This window comes from Eubalaena glacialis, chromosome 17 (assembly GCF_028564815.1).
Source record: "Eubalaena glacialis isolate mEubGla1 chromosome 17, mEubGla1.1.hap2.+ XY, whole genome shotgun sequence".
Classification (NCBI taxonomy): Eukaryota; Metazoa; Chordata; class Mammalia; order Artiodactyla; family Balaenidae; genus Eubalaena; species Eubalaena glacialis.
The window spans coordinates 51,590,991-51,607,433 of record NC_083732.1 but is presented as its reverse complement, the minus strand read 5'-3'; the positions used below and the strand labels follow the sequence as shown (position 1 = coordinate 51,607,433).

General features: G+C 38.6%; 1 protein-coding gene across 5 annotated transcripts in view; it reads right to left on the bottom strand.

Annotated features, from left to right (window-relative positions):
- VPS13B (vacuolar protein sorting 13 homolog B) overlaps nucleotides 1-16,443 on the bottom strand; it is an 802,016-nt gene that overhangs the window by 553,020 nt on the left and 232,553 nt on the right. The window lies entirely within an intron of this gene.

Genomic DNA, 16,443 nt, shown 5'->3' with positions numbered 1-16,443 from the left:
AGTTTACAATGGATAAAGTTGCAGTCAAAATATAAGCTTTTTTTAATAATTCATTCATTCATTTATTCATTCATTCAGTCTTGGCGTTTCTATGCCTATCTCCTCAATATATTATAAATTTCTTTACAGTAGAGACTTTGATGCATCATTTTATTTACATAGACAGAAAACTTGCAAAAAATACTTGTTGAATGAATGAATAAATGAATAATTTTACTAAAAAAATAGAGCAATAAAAATATGAGAATGGCAAAGAAATACGGGAGAGTTTTTCTTTACTTAAGTAAAGATAAATTTGAGAATCAACCATAAGACAAACTTCATGATTTGAAAAAGAAAACATGTTTTAAATATGTATCTGCTTTAATACATTTAAACATATATGTTTTATATGTGTGTAAATTCCCTTAATTACTGTGCTAGATAGAAATTTATATTTTTTATACTTAAAAACATCAGGCTGCATTAATACAAGACATTTATGATTTAAACTTTTGCCCAAAAAGTTATAATCAAAATGCATTTGGCAAATATTTTACCAAACCTTTCACTGTGTATGTGTGTGTATCTGTCTAAACGGAAAAAAAAAAATTTTAGTAGGATAAAAAATTCTCTGTGCTACAAATGCAGCATTCTCAAAAGGCTATGTTCTGGTAACTATCATAATCCTTCAGAAATTGTTTATATTATGATTAAAAATCACTGTGCTCCTATATTCCCACAAATAGTTCATATGGCAAAGAAATCAGTAAACTTACTTTTATGCGTAACATCTTTAACATTTGCTCCCCTTTCTGTGCTTGTGATTAAATGTAACATTTTGAAATCCCAAAGTTCTGAGAAAAACATAAATCCTTGTCTCACAGCTGCTGTTTGACTCTGGAAACACATGCATTTTCTTTTCAAGCATCTACCATCAAAACTCCCAAAGGGGTTGGACTGGAGAACACCTGCATCTCTTCATTTAGTTCCAATAACAGAGCCTAAACTCCAAAATTACAAAAATAGAAGCTCTGTTCAGCTGTAGTTACATTTTGCCCCTAATTCCCGTGAACAAAAATGCTAGGAGCATGAAATCATTCAGGCAAGCTCTGTCATCAAGAGGATAAGATTTTTTGCACCAGAAGCCCAGTGGGAACATGATAGAAAACTGGCAACAATTACAGATAAACTACATAGTAAAGTCCTCAGGGAAGAGAGAGGAAATGTAATAAGATAGATGGGTATAATTTTTACACATTTATGCCCAAACCACAAATGTGAATTGTCTTTAATTGCTACAATATATAAGCATTCTTACTCATGTGCCCTGTCAAAAATACTAAAAACATAACTTCAAGGCAATTCACTTAATTCTACATTATGAGGAGAATTTTCTGGAACAAAAAACCATTCCCCATAAATTAAAATTTACAATCTAAAATACCGTCTCCATTTTTAAAACTCCTTAACAATTCATATCCTAACCAACCAACTACGAATGGTCAAATAAGAGTGTGTGTGTTTGCTGATGTATTTTAATCCAGAAAGAAAATTACCTCCCCAATTTAAACATGAGTTTCCAGAGAACAGAATTATAATTGTGACTTTCCTTCCCAATAACAATGATCAAAAGTTGTACATACTTGATGGGTAAAATATAAAATAACTTTTAATATATGGCAATCCAGTAAAGTTAAAACCTTATATTTATTTCTGCAACTGATTATACCAGGGAATAGAAAGATCAGCTTAAACTGTATTATATTTAAATGACATTTTAAGAGGAATAGTTGTTTTAAATTATTTTTAAATATCCTCATAATCATTTAATTCTATTTTTCTAGTGTTAGGAAGAAATAGTTGTTTTGAGTTTTATATGTCAAAAACAAATACAGCATGATCATCTTACTTACACAAGTGACTACAGCCAGATACTTTAAGAGATTATCATCTTTAATAATGGTGAACCAAAATCAATTAGATGAAATTTCATAGAAGTGTGACATTCTTCATGTAAATTCATACATTTATTTAGATTATAAAATACAGAAAACTATCTTAACAGTAGTTTATGTGAAAAAGAACTTTAATTTCCAGTAGCACATAAGCTTAAGACAAATAGTAACCAAATAGAAGTTCATTATATATACCTGGGAAATACACTCTCTACTTTGTGCTATGTGGAGGATTGTGTTAAATTTTATTTATTTTTTAATTTATTATTTATTTATTTTTGGCTGCCTCGGGTCTTCGTTGCCGTGCGCAGGCTTTCTCTAGTTGCAGTGAGCAGGGGCTAGCTATTCTTCAATGCGGTGCGCAGGCTTCTCATTGCGGTGGCTTCTCTTGTTGCGGAGCAATGGGCGCTAGGCACGGGGGCTTCAGTAGTTGTGGCACACAGACTCAGTAGTTGTGGCTCGCGGGCTCTAGAGTGCAGGCTCAGTAGTTGTGGCACACAGGCTTAGTTGCTCTGCGGCATGTGGGATCTTCCGGGACCAGGGCTCGAACCCGTGTCCCGTGCATTGTTAGGCAGATTCTTAACCACTGCGCCACCAGGGAAGCCCTCGTGTTAAATTTTAAAAGAGACATTTTCAAACATGTAGTGGAAGTACGGCAACGACTCTGAAGGCAAATCATACGGGAAGCAACTAAAATAAATTTATTATGTTTAGCCTGGACTATTCAGGTTTTTTCCAAAAAAAAAAAGCTTTTGTGGAACATTTACCATATGCAGAGGAGAAAGAAGGAGCAATTAAGCTAGTGCTAGAATTTGCAGCATTAAGAGGCAAGTAGTGCCATTAACTGAAATTGAATGATGGAGTATAAAATGGGGTGGGGGAGATTACACTGAGTTTCGTTTTAAACATGTTAGGCCACAGTAAAATATCCACAGGGCAATGGTCAAGAGGTGGCTAAAATTTGGAGTTTGGATCTCAAAAGCAAATAAATGGACAAAGAGATATACTCATATGGTTGGTTGCTAAACACACACACACACACACACACACACACACACACACACACACACACGGTGTTGATGAAATCATCCAAATAGAAGAGGGCTGGTGACATAATATCAGGAACAACCTATATTTAAGGCACAAAGGAAAGAAATGTATTTGAGGGGGGAAATGAATATGGTTCAGCAAGGAGAACCAAGAAACTACACTGTTGTAGTGTCAAGGATTGTGATCCTAAGCTTTTACCCTATAATGAATGATGTAGAACAAGGGTCCCCAACCCCTGGGCCATGGACTGGTACCGGTCCGTGGCGTGTTAGGAACCGAGCCACACAGCAGGAGGTGAGTGGCAGGTGAGCCAGCAAAGCTTCATCTGTATTTACAGCCGCTCCCCATTGTTCACAGTACTGCCTGAGTTCCACCTCCTGTCAGATCAGCGGTGGCATTAGATTCTCATAGGAGTGCAAACCTTACTGTGAACTGCGCATGTGAGGAATCTAGGTTGAGCGCTGCTTGTGAGAATCTAATGCCTAATGATCTGAAGTGGAGCTGAGGCGGTGATGCTAGCGCTCGGGAGTGACTGCAAATACAGATTATCATTAGCAGAGAGGTTTGACTGCACAGAGACCATAATAAATCAATTGCTTGCAGACTCATATCAAAACCCTATCAGTGAGTGGCAAGTGAAAACAAGTTCAGGGTTCCCACTGATTCTGCAATATGGTGAGTTGTATAATTATTTCATTATATATTACAATGTAATAATAACAGAAATAAAGTGCACAATAAATGTAATGCGCTTGAATCATCCCAAAACCATCGCCCGCCCCACCCCCCCACCCGGCACTGGAAAAACTGTCTTCCATGAAACCGGTCCCTGGTGCTAAAAAGATTGGGGACCGCTGATGTAGAAGACAGGAGACTCCTGAGTCAGACAAAGGACTTTATTACTCATGGCACAGCAAGCAGCATGAGTATCAACATATGTATTTGTATCAGTTCCCTTTGTCCCCAAGTTCCACAGAGGTAACAACAAAGACATATCCAGATGGATGCCTGCACATGCAGTGGAATGCATTATAAGAAATGAATCCTGCACCTGAAACTAACCCAACATTGTAAATCAACTATACTTCAATTTAAAAAAAAAGAAGAAATGAACCCTGAGTTGAGGAACCAAATCTTTTATAATGGGAGTTTGCATGCCTTCCATTGGCTCCAGAGGGACACTAGATCCATCTCCCAAATACTGTTCACTATACAAATATCCTTTAAAAGATAGTCTAGAATAAAGAGCAGTTGGTGTCTCCATTCACAAGATATACAAAAACGCAAAAGACATCAGATGTTATCTTTTAATACCTGAAGGCCAAGAAAGACTAAGGTTTCAACAGAAAAGATACAGTCATACACAAATGCCAATGAAACATAAGATAATAAGTTTTGTCAGGTATATTTAGGGCTGATATATTATTTCATGTCACTTATGGGACTAAGAAATGGAAGTTACAGTTCAACAGAGGACCTAATAGTAATTGGACCTAACAAAGAAAGATACTGTTAGATATTCTCTCCAATGGTAGATACATATATAAGGGGAAGGAAGAGGAGGAAGAAACATAGGGAGAGAAGAGGGAAGACGGTTAACATGTATTAAGGACTTACTATTTATCTGTCAAATACATTCATATCCTTCACTATCTGTCATAAATGTCCATTTATTCACTCATTCAACAAATGATTTCTCAAGCGTTCCATATGTGTCAGGAAATTTTAGGCGCTGGAGATAAAATGATAAGCAACCAGTGACAAACTCTGTCCTCACAGAACTCACTGTCAAATGGTGAAGACAGACAGCATTCAAATCACACAACTACATAAATATATACTGTCATTAAGTGCTATGAAAGAAACATAGAGTGAACTATGAAAATGAATGTAACAGAGATACTTAATCAAATTGGGTGGTGGGGGGTAGGGGAAAGGCAGCATCAGGGCTTTCTTGAAGATACAGTAGTTGAGCTAAGATCTCAACACTAAGCTGAAGTCAACAGGTATAAGGTGAAGGGGTAAGGATAGTTTTAAGAATCCCAGACAGAAAAAAAAAGGCATATGCAAAAGCATAATCACAACTGAGAAACTGAAAGAGGGCCAAGAGATCTGAAACACATAGAAAGAGGGGGGCATATCAAAAGGACTCCTAACACTGACTTAGAAATTGAAATGGATGGCCTGTAAGTTCCTTTGTTCTAAGTTGATAGTATTTTGTGATCATTTTATATTCGTAAATAGCAGACACCCTAAAATTTATTTATACATTAATAACAGGGTTAACAAATACTAAGAACTTTTTAACAAGCAGAACCTGCTATAAATCATAGGCAAAATATAGCATATGAAAAACAGCTAAAGTTTATATTTAAAAGAGAAGGGAAGAAAAATGTTTAGAACCTATTTTAAAATATTTTACATACATCAATTATAGTCACCAAGTGCTTCTACCTCTGAAGGAGCCAAAGAAGTACCTAGTTTCTCTATTTATCTATATAAACATAAGAAACAGAAGTGTCACTAAACGGTTCCTGTGAATAGTAACCATGAATGCAGAATGTGGGCTGGCACACTGGACTCCCATAGGAGCCTTCAGCTCCTTCACTGTAATCAGAGCCAGTCAAGCAGAGAAAGTGATCAAGGGGGAGGAGGGAAATGTGCAAAGGGAGTTGCTAAGACTTCAAAGACAAAACAACGCTGTGACATCATGGAAGTGTGGCTCTTTTGACAGTGCTTAATGCGAAGTAAAGAAAGAGATCCTCAAAGTTAAGAATGTGCAAGGCTGGGTGGTACAATGTTTAGCAATATGGATCCTAAGAATAAAAGACAAAATGATAAATAGCCTAAGACAGTGGGAAAATGTTATATAGTTAGAAGCCCCAGATTCAAGTTCAAAGTCTGACTTGTTCTGAGCCTCTATTTCCTCCTCTGTAAGACAAAATAACATTTGCTGTGCTGAACAGTCTTGTTTTATAAACAAATAAAACAATTTATATGAAAGTGTTTTTAAATTGTAAAACACTGTTTTTATAACAAGTTTTACTAATACTGCTAATATTTCTTTCAGTCAATTAATACTTAATTCCCATTTATAAAGCTGTCCATTCCCTCACATTCTGAAGTCAGAGTCAGAAAACTCTGCCTCTTTATCCTAATTGAGCTTCTCTCAAAACTCACTTCCTAATATAATATCCGCAACATTTTCAGGTCCCCACTTTAATATCCCCCTTCAATTTGGGAGCATATGCACAAAGACAGTTGTCTTCCACACATCATGCCATGATAATCAGAAGCCAATTATAATGATCACCAAACTCCTCTAAAATACACAATTTGCCTCAAATCAGTTAGCCAATCACTTACTACTCCACATTCCAAAACCTCTCATTCAAGTTCTATAAACAAATGGGAAAAGCTCATTAACAACCTCATCTGGATGGTCTGTCTCTAAAAAAGACAGCAGGGATTAATTGTGCTTTCCTTTCGTTGTTCATCTAGAAGAGTTCAACTACCCAGCATCTTTTTTTTTTTTAAAAGCAAACGTCAATAAAGACTCATGGTGGATATATTTTTGGAGGAGGGGCAAGATGGCGGAAGAGTAAGACGCGGAGATCACCTTCCTTCCCACAGATACATTAGAAATACATCTACACGTGGAACTGCTCCTACAGAACACCCACTGAACGCTGGCAGAAGACGTCAGACCTCCCAAAAGGCAAGAAAATCCCCACGTACTTGGGTAGGGCAAAAGAAAAAAGAAATAACAGAGACAAAAGAATAGGGACGAGACCTGCACCAGTGGGAGGGAGCTGTGAAGGAGGAAAGGTTTCCACACACTAGGAAGCCCCTTCGTGGGCAGAGACTGCGGGTAGCAGAGGGGGGAAGCTTCAGAGCCACGGAGGAGAGCGCAGCCACAGGGGTGCGGAGGGCAAAGCGGAGAGATTCCCGCACAGAGGAGCGGTGCCGACCAGCACTCACCAGCCCGAGAGGCTTGTCTGCTCAGCCGCTGGGGCGGGCGGGGGCTGGGAGCTGGGGCTCGGGCTTCGGTGCTGGCCGGGAGGGAGTCCGGGAAAAAGACTGCAGCTGCCGAAGAGGCAAGAGACTTTTTCTTGCCTCTTTGTTTCGCGGCGCGCAAGGAGAGGGGATTCAGAGCGCCGCCTAAACGAGCTCCAGAGACGGGCGCGAGCCGCGGCTATCAGCGCGGATCCCACAGCAACAGGGACAGAGAGGGAAAAACGGAGAGATTCCCGCACAGAGGCTCGGCGCCGAGCAGCACTCACCAGCCCGAGAGGCTTGTCTGCTCACCCGCCGGGGCGGGCGGGGGCTGGGAGCTGAGGCGCGGGCTTCGGTCGGATCCCAGGGAGAGGACTGGGGTTGGCTGCGTGAACACAGCCTGAAGGGGCTGGCGCACCACAGCTAGCCGGGAGGGAGCCCGAGAAAAAGTCTGCAGCTGCCGAAGAGGCAGGAGACTTTTTCTTGCCTCTTTGTTTCGCGGCGTGCAAGGAGAGGGGATTCAGAGCGCCACTTAAATGAACTCCAGAGACGGGCGCGAGCCGCGGCTATCAGCGCGGACCCCAGAGACAGGCATGAGACGCTGAGGCTGCTGCTGCCGCCACCAAACAGCCTGTGGGCGAGCACAGGTCATTCTCCACACCGCCCCTCCCGGGAGCCTGTGCAGCCCGCCACGGCCAGGCTCCCGTAATCCGGGGACAACTTCCCCGGGAGAGCGCACGGCGCGCCTCAGGCTGCTGCAACGTCACGCTGGCTTCTGCCGCCGCAGGCTCGCCCCGCCTCCTCCGTACCGCTCCCTCCCCCCGGCCTGAGTGAGCCAGAGCCCCGGAAGCAGCTGCTCCTTTAACCCCGTTCTGTCTGGGCGGGGAACAGACGCCCTCAGGCGACCTACATGCAGAGGCGGGTCCAAATCCAAAGCTGAACCCCGGGAGCTGTGCGAACAAAGAAGAGAAAGGGAAATCTCTCCCAGCAGCCTCAGAAGCAGCGGATTAAAGCTCCACAAACAACTTGATGTGCCTGCATCTGTTGAATATTTGAATAGACAACGAATCATCCCAAATTTAGGAGGTGGACTTTGGGAGCAGGATATATTAACTTTTCCCCTTTTCCTTTTTTTGTGAGTGTATATGTGTATGCTTCTGGTTGAGATTTTGTCTGTATAGCTTCGCTCTCACCGTTAGTCCTAGGGTTAGGTCCGTGCGTTTTTTTTTTTTTTTTTACTTAAAAAAAATTTTTTCCCCTAATAAATGTTTTCTTAATAATTTTTTCCTTATTTTCTATTTTTAAAAAATTAAAGAAAAAATTTTTTAATAAGTTTTTTCATATTTTTTATTTTAAAAAAATTAAAAAAATTTTTTCTTAATAAATTTTTTCTTATTTTTAGTATAAAAAATTAATAAATCTATTTTTAAAAATTAAAAAAAATTTTTCTTAATAAATTTATTCTTAATAATTTTTTTCTTATTTTTTTATTATAATTGCTTTATTTTATTTTCTTTTATCCTTTTTCTTTCTTTCTTTACATTTTTTCTCCCTTTTATTCTGAGCCGTGTGGATGAAAGGCTCTTGGTGCTCCAGCCAGGCATCAGGGCTGTGCCTCTGAGGTGGGAGAGCCAACTTCAGGACACTGGTCCACAAGAGACCTCCCAGCTCCACGTAATACCAAACGGCAAAAATCTCTCAGAGATCTCCATCTCAACATCAAGACCCAGCTTCACTCAACGACCAGCAAGCTACAGTGCGGGACACCCTATGCCAAACAACTAGCAAGACAGGAACACAGCCCCATCCATTAACAGAGAGACTGCCTAAAATCATAATAAGGCCACAGACACCCCAAAACACACCACCAGACGTGGACGAGCCCACCAGAAAGACAACATCCAGCCTCATCCACCAGAACACAGGCACTAGTTCCCTCCACCAGGAAACCTACACAACCCACTGAACCAACCTTAGCCACTGGGGACAGATACCAAAAACAACGGGAACCACGAACCTGCAGCCTGTGAAAAGGAGACCCCAAACACAGCAAGATAAGCAAAATGAGAAGACAGAAAAACACACAGCAGATGAAGGAGCAGGGTCAAAACACACCAGACCTAACAAATGAAGAGGAAATAGGTAGTCTACCTGAAAAAGAATTCAGAATAATGATAGTAAGGATGATCCAAAATCTTGGAAATAGAATAGACAAAATGCAAGAAACATTTAACAAGGACGTAGAAGAACTAAAGAGGAACCAAGCAACGATGAAAAGCACAATAAATGAAATTAAAAATACTCTAGATGCGATCAATAGCAGAATAACTGAGGCAGAAGAACGGATAAGTGACCTGGAAGATAAAATGGTGGAAATAACTACTGCAGAGCAGAATAAAGAAAAAAGAATGAAAAGAACTGAGGACAGTCTCAGAGACCTCTGGGACAACATTAAACGCACCAACATTCGAATTATAGGGGTCCCAGAAGAAGAAGAGAAAAAGAAAGGGACTGAGAAAATATTTGAAGAGATTATAGTTGAAAACTTCCCTAATATGGGAAAGGAAATAGTTAATCAAGTCCTGGAAGCACAGAGAGTCCCATACAGGATAAATCCAAGGAGAAACACACCAAGACACATATTAATCAAACTATCAAAAATTAAATATAAAGAAAACATATTAAAAGCAGCAAGGGAAAAACAACAAATAACACACAAGGGCATCCCCATAAGGTTAACAGCTGATCTTTCAGCAGAAACTCTGCAAGCCAGAAGGGAGTGGCAGGATATACTTAAAGTGATGAAGGAGAAAAACCTACAACCAAGATTACTCTACCCAGCAAGGATCTCATTCAGATTTGATGGAGAAATTAAAACGTTTACAGACAAGCAAAAGCTGAGAGAGTTCAGCACCACCAAACCAGCTTTACAACAAATGCTAAAGGAACTTCTCTAGGCAAGAAACACAAGAGAAGGAAAACACCTACAATAACAAACCCAAAACATTTAAGAAAATGGGAACAGGAACATACATATCGATAATTACCTTAAATGTAAATGGATTAAATGCTCCCACCAAAAGACACAGACTGGCTGAATGGATACAAAAACAAGACCCATATATATGCTGTCTACAAGAGACCCACTTCAGACCTAGGGACACATACAGACTGAAAGTGAGGGGATGGAAAAAGATATTCCATGCAAATGGAAATCAAAAGAAAGCTGGAGTAGCAATTCTCATATCAGACAAAATAGACTTTAAAATAAAGACTATTACAAGAGACAAAGAAGGACACTATATAATGATCAAGGGATCGATCCAAGAGGAAGGTATAACAATTGTAAATATTTATGCACCCAACATAGGAGCACCACAATACATAAGGCAAATGCTAACAGCCATAAAAGGGGAAATCGACAGCAACACAATCATAGTAGGGGACTTTAACACCCCACTTTCACCAATGGACAGATCATCCAAAATGAAAATAAATAAGGAAACACAAGCCTTAAATGATACGTTAAACAAGATGGACTTAATTGATATTTATAGGATATTCCACCCAAAAACAACAGAATACACATTTTTCTCAAGTGCTCATGGAACATTCTCCAGGATAGATCATATCTTGGGTCACAAATCAAGCCTTGGTAAATTTAAGAAAATTGAAATCGTATCAAGTATCTTTTCCGACCACAACGCTATGAGACTAGATATCAATTACAGGAAAAGATCTGTAAAAAATACAAACACATGGAGGCTACACAATACACTACTTAATAACGAAGTGATCACTGAAGAAATCAAAGGGGAAATCAAAAAATACCTAGAAACAAATGACAATGGAGACACGACGATCCAAAACCTATGGGACGCAGCAAAAGCAGTGCTAAGAGGGAAGTTTATAGCAATACAAGCCTACATCAAGAAACAGGAAACATCTCGAATAAACAACCTAACCTTGCACCTAAAGCAATTAGAGAAAGAAGAACAAAATAACCCCAAAGCTAGCAGAAGGAAAGAAATCATAAATATCAGATCAGAAATAAATGAAAAAGAAATGAAGGAAACAATAGCAAAAATCAATGAAACTAAAAGCTGGTTCTTTGAGAAGATAAACAAAATTGATAAACCATTAGCCAGACTCATCAAAAGAAAAAGGGAGAAGACTCAAATTAATAGAATTAGAAATGAAAAAGGAGAAGTAACGACTGACACTGCAGAAATACAAACGATCATGAGAGATTACTACAAGCAACTCTATGCCAATAAAATGGACAACCTGGAAGAAATGGACAGATTCTTAGAAATGCACAACCTGCCAAGACTGAACCAGGAAGAAATAGAAAATATGAACAGACCAATCACAAGCACTGAAATTGAAACTGTGATTAAAAATCTTCCAACACACAAAAGCCCAGGACCAGATGGCTTCACAGGCGAATTCTATCAAACATTTAGAGAAGAGCTAACACCTATCCTTCTCAAACTCTTCCAAAATATTGCAGAGGGAGGAACACTCCCCAACTCATTCTACGAGGCCACCATCACCCTGATACCAAAACCAGACAAAGATGTCACAAAGAAAGAAAACTACAGGCCAATATCACTGATGAACATAGATGCAAAAATCCTCAACAAAATACTAGCAAACAGAATCCAACAGCACATTAAAAGGATTATACACCATGATCAAGTGGGGTTTATTCCAGGAATGCAAGGATTCTTCAATATACGCAAATCAATCAACGTGATACATCATATTAACAAATTGAAGGAGAAAAACCATATGATCATCTCAATAGATGCAGAGAAAGCTTTCGACAAAATTCAACACCCATTTATGATAAAAGTCCTGCAGAAAGTAGGCATAGAGGGAACTTTCCTCAACATAATAAAGGCCGTATATGACAAACCCACAGCCAACATTGTCCTCAATGGTGAAAAACTGAAACCATTTCCACTAAGATCAGGAACAAGACAAGGTTGCCCACTCTCACCACTATTATTCAACATAGTTTTGGAAGTGTTAGCCACAGCAATCAGAGAAGAAAAAGAAATAAAAGGAATCCAAATCGGAAAAGAAGAAGTAAAGCTGTCACTGTTTGCAGATGACATGATACTATACATAGAGAATCCAAAAGATGCTACCAGAAAACTACTAGAGCTAATCAATGAATTTGGTAAAGTAGCAGGATACAAAATTAATGCACAGAAATCTCTTGCATTCCTGTATACTAATGATGAAAAATCTGAAAGTGAAATTAAGAAAACACTCCCGTTTACCATTGCAACAAAAAGAATAAAATATCTAGGAATAAACCTACCTAAGGAGACAAAAGACCTGTATGCAGAAAATTATAGGACACTGATGAAAGAAATTAAAGATGATACAAATAGATGGAGAGATATACCATGTTCTTGGATTGGAAGAATCAACATTGTGAAAATGACTCTGCTACCCAAAGCAATCTACAGATTCAATGCAATCCCTATCAAACTACCACTGGCATTTTTCACAGAACTAGAACAAAAAATTTCACAATTTGTATGGAAACACAAAAGACCCCGAATAGCCAAAGCAATCTTGAGAATGAAAAATGGAGCCGGAGGAATCAGGCTCCCTGACTTCAGACTATATTACAAAGCTACAGTAATCAAGACAGTTTGGTACTGGCACAAAAACAGAAATATAGATCAATGGAACAGGATAGAAAGCCCAGAGATAAGCCCACGCACATATGGTCACCTTATCTTTGATAAAGGAGGCAAGCATATACAGTGGAGAAAAGACAGCCTCTTCAATAAGTGGTGCTGGGAAAATTGGACAGGTACATGTAAAAGTATGAAATTAGAACACTCCCTGACACCATACACAAAAATAAACTCAAAATGGATTAAAGACCTAAGTGTAAGGCCAGACACTATCAAACTCTTAGAGGAAAACATAGGCAGAACACTCTATGACATAAATCACAGCAAGATCCTTTTTGACCCAGGTCCTAGAGAAATGGAAATAAAAACACAAATAAACAAATGGGACCTAATGAAACTTAAAAGCTTTTGCACAGCAAAGGAAACCATAAACAAGACCAAAAGACAACCCTCAGAATGGGAGAAAATATTTGCAAATGAAGCAACTGACAAAGGATTAATCTCCAAGATTTACAAGCAGCTCATGAAGCTCAATAACAAAAAAACAAACAACCCAATCCAAAAATGGGCAGAAGACCTAAACAGACATTTCTCCAAAGAAGATATACAGATTGCCAACAGACACATGAAAGAATGCTCAACATCATTAATCATTAGAGAAATGCAAATCAAAACTACAATGAGGTATCATCTCACACCGGTCAGAATGGCCATCATCAAAAAATCTAGAAACAATAAATGCTGGAGAGGGTGTGGAGAAAAGGGAACACTCTTGCACTGTTGGTGGGAATGTAAATTGATACAGCCACTATGGAGAACAGTATGGAGGTTCCTTAAAAAACTAAAAATAGAACTACCATACGACCCAGTAATCCCACTACTGGGCATATACCCTGAGAAAACCATAATTCAGAAAGAGTCATGTACCAAAATATTCATTGCAGCTCTGTTTACAATAGCCAGGACATGGAAGCAACCTAGGTGTCCATCATCGGATGAATGGATAAAGAAGATGTGGCACATATATACAATGGAATATTACTCAGCCATAAAAAGAAATGAAATGGAGGTATTTGTAATGAGGTGGATGGAGTTAGAGTCTGTCATACAGAGTGAAGTAAGTCAGAAAGAGAAAAAGAAATACAGTATGCTAACACATATATATGGAATCTAAGGGAAAAAAAAATTTTTAAAAAAAAGGTCATGAAGAACCTAGTGGCAAGATGGGAATAAAGACACAGACCTACTAGAGAATGGACTTGAGGATATGGGGAGGGGGAGGGGTGAGATGTGACAGGGTGAGAGAGTGTCATGGACATATATACACTACCAAATGTGAAATAGATAGCTAGTGGGAAGCAGCCGCATAGCACAGGGAGATCAGCTCGGTGCTTTGTGACCACCTAGAGGGGTGGGATAGGGAGGGTGGGAGGGAGGGAGATGCAAGAGGGATGAGATATGGGAACATATGTATATGTATAACTGATTCACTTTGTTGTAGAGCGGAAGCTAACACACCATTGTAAAGCAATTATACTTCAATAAAGATGTTTAAAAAAATAAAAAATAAAAAAAAAATAAAGACTCATGTTCTATGCCATTTCCCTTAGGTGCTCCAGCCTCAAAATCCAAAGAAAAGCAAATGTAATCATCACTTACTTGCTCATACATTCACTAAATATTTGTTGACATCCTACTATATGTGGGATATTGTTCTAGATACTAGGAACACAGCAATGACCAAAAAAGACAAAAATTCCAGCCATAATGAAGCATTAAATTCTAATAGCAGGGAAAAATAAAACCCAACAAATCAGTAACATATATAGTATGGCAGAGTGTGATAAGTACTAAGAAAAACTTTAGAATAGTGGGTAAATAAAATGTGTCTCTGTGTGTGTGTGTGTGTGTGTGTGTATGTGTGTGTATGCACATATATGCAAACAAGAGAGAAAAAATCTTTTATATACAGTGACCAGGAAACAACTTGCTGAATGCGTGATATTTCAGTAAAAACTTAAAGGATTGTTAATAAATTATTTCTTCATTTAAAATTTGTTTATAATTTGTTCATACCATCAGTCATATATAGACACACAGACACACACACATCTCCAATTTTAAATCTTATTACAGGAACATAAGATTAGTCAATATTACTTTAAAACTGGCTTTGAAAAATAATACTTATGCACGCTCTCATAACCATATCATAAATACCTAAGCCATGAATGTGGGTGGCAATTCCCAAGATGGATGGAAAATTTAAATTTAAAAATACCCTAAATAAAGTATGTGAATGTAGTTTAAGTAAAAACACATTACATTTTAGGATTAAAACACACCCAAAGGAATATTTTCAAAGCACCAAATGCATGATCACATTAAAATTTTACATGCAAATCCATAAGCATATCACTAAACGTAACACTAAAGTTGAAGAATAGGTGTATTTCCTTAACAGTAAGAAAAAAACTTTTTCCTAGAAATATCGTAGGTATAATTTTTTTTATAGTAGTTTACTTTTAGACCCATACTATAAAGGTTCAAAATGCAAATATATATTTGAGACCCTAGATATACATTTAAATTACAAAGAATAATACGAATATTGTTATGAGAAAGATCAGATTATTATTTAAACATGCTTGACTCAGTTCATTCTAATTGTGTATATGACAAAACAAAAAATGAAGAATCCCTGTCCAATTTAAGAATGTGCAGTAGATTCTAATAAGCTTAGTCCCTTCTTAGGTATCAAAATTCTAACCAGATGGTCTGGTCATTCTAATAACATTTTAATGATCTTATGATTTGAAAACAAAACCTACTGAAAACTACTATTTGGATAATTATATAACGGAGTTTCTCAAACAGCATATTTAAAGAATATAATTAAATAGGCATTAAAAAAAGCATGATGTTGGGACTTCCCTGGTGGTCCAGTGGTAAAGAATCCGCCTTCCAATGCAGGTGAGGCAGGTTCGATACCTGGTCAAGGAACTAAGATCCCACATGCTACGGGGCAAGTAAGCCCACGCACCACAACAGCTGAGCTCGCGCATCTCAACGAGTGAGAGAGCCCACGTGCCCTGGAGCCAGCACACCACAACTAGAAGAAGCCCCCCCGCGCCGCCAACTAGAGAGAAGTCCACGTGCCACAACTATAACCCGACTCAGTCAAAAAAAAAAAAGAAGAGAAAGAAAATAAATAAATTAGGGGAGAAAATCAAAAAGCATGATGTTTATTTAACCACCAATCCCTTCTCCCTAAAACCGGGGAAGACAAACCACATAGGCTAAATCTCGCCCACCTCCTGCTTTGTGAATAAAGTTTTACTGGAACACAGTCACACTCATTCATTTACATATTGGGTATGACTATTTTTGTGTGCTCTAATAGCAGAACTGAACAGCTGAGACAGAGCCCATATGGCCCACAAAGCCTAAAAGGTTAGTTATCTGGCCTTTAGTAAAATGTTTACCAACCCCTACTTTAAAGGACTGGTAAAATCTTCTACCCATAGGCACAGTCTTACTTGGGTATTGGCCTCATCCTCACAATTTTTTCCTTAGGAAACCACACCCATCCTCATCAAGTTGAAAATGTCTTTTTGAGGAGTATTGTCTTTAAAGGCAAGCTGACTCAGGGGTTCTCAGACTCACCTTTCAAATACTAATTTCTAGTTTCTAGTGTGGATGCCATTCAGCTGCAAATGCTACTATAACAAATTCTGCTTTCAAATGGTTTTGCATCCCTGCATATGTGCACTGCTTCGAATAGTCACCTCCATATAGTC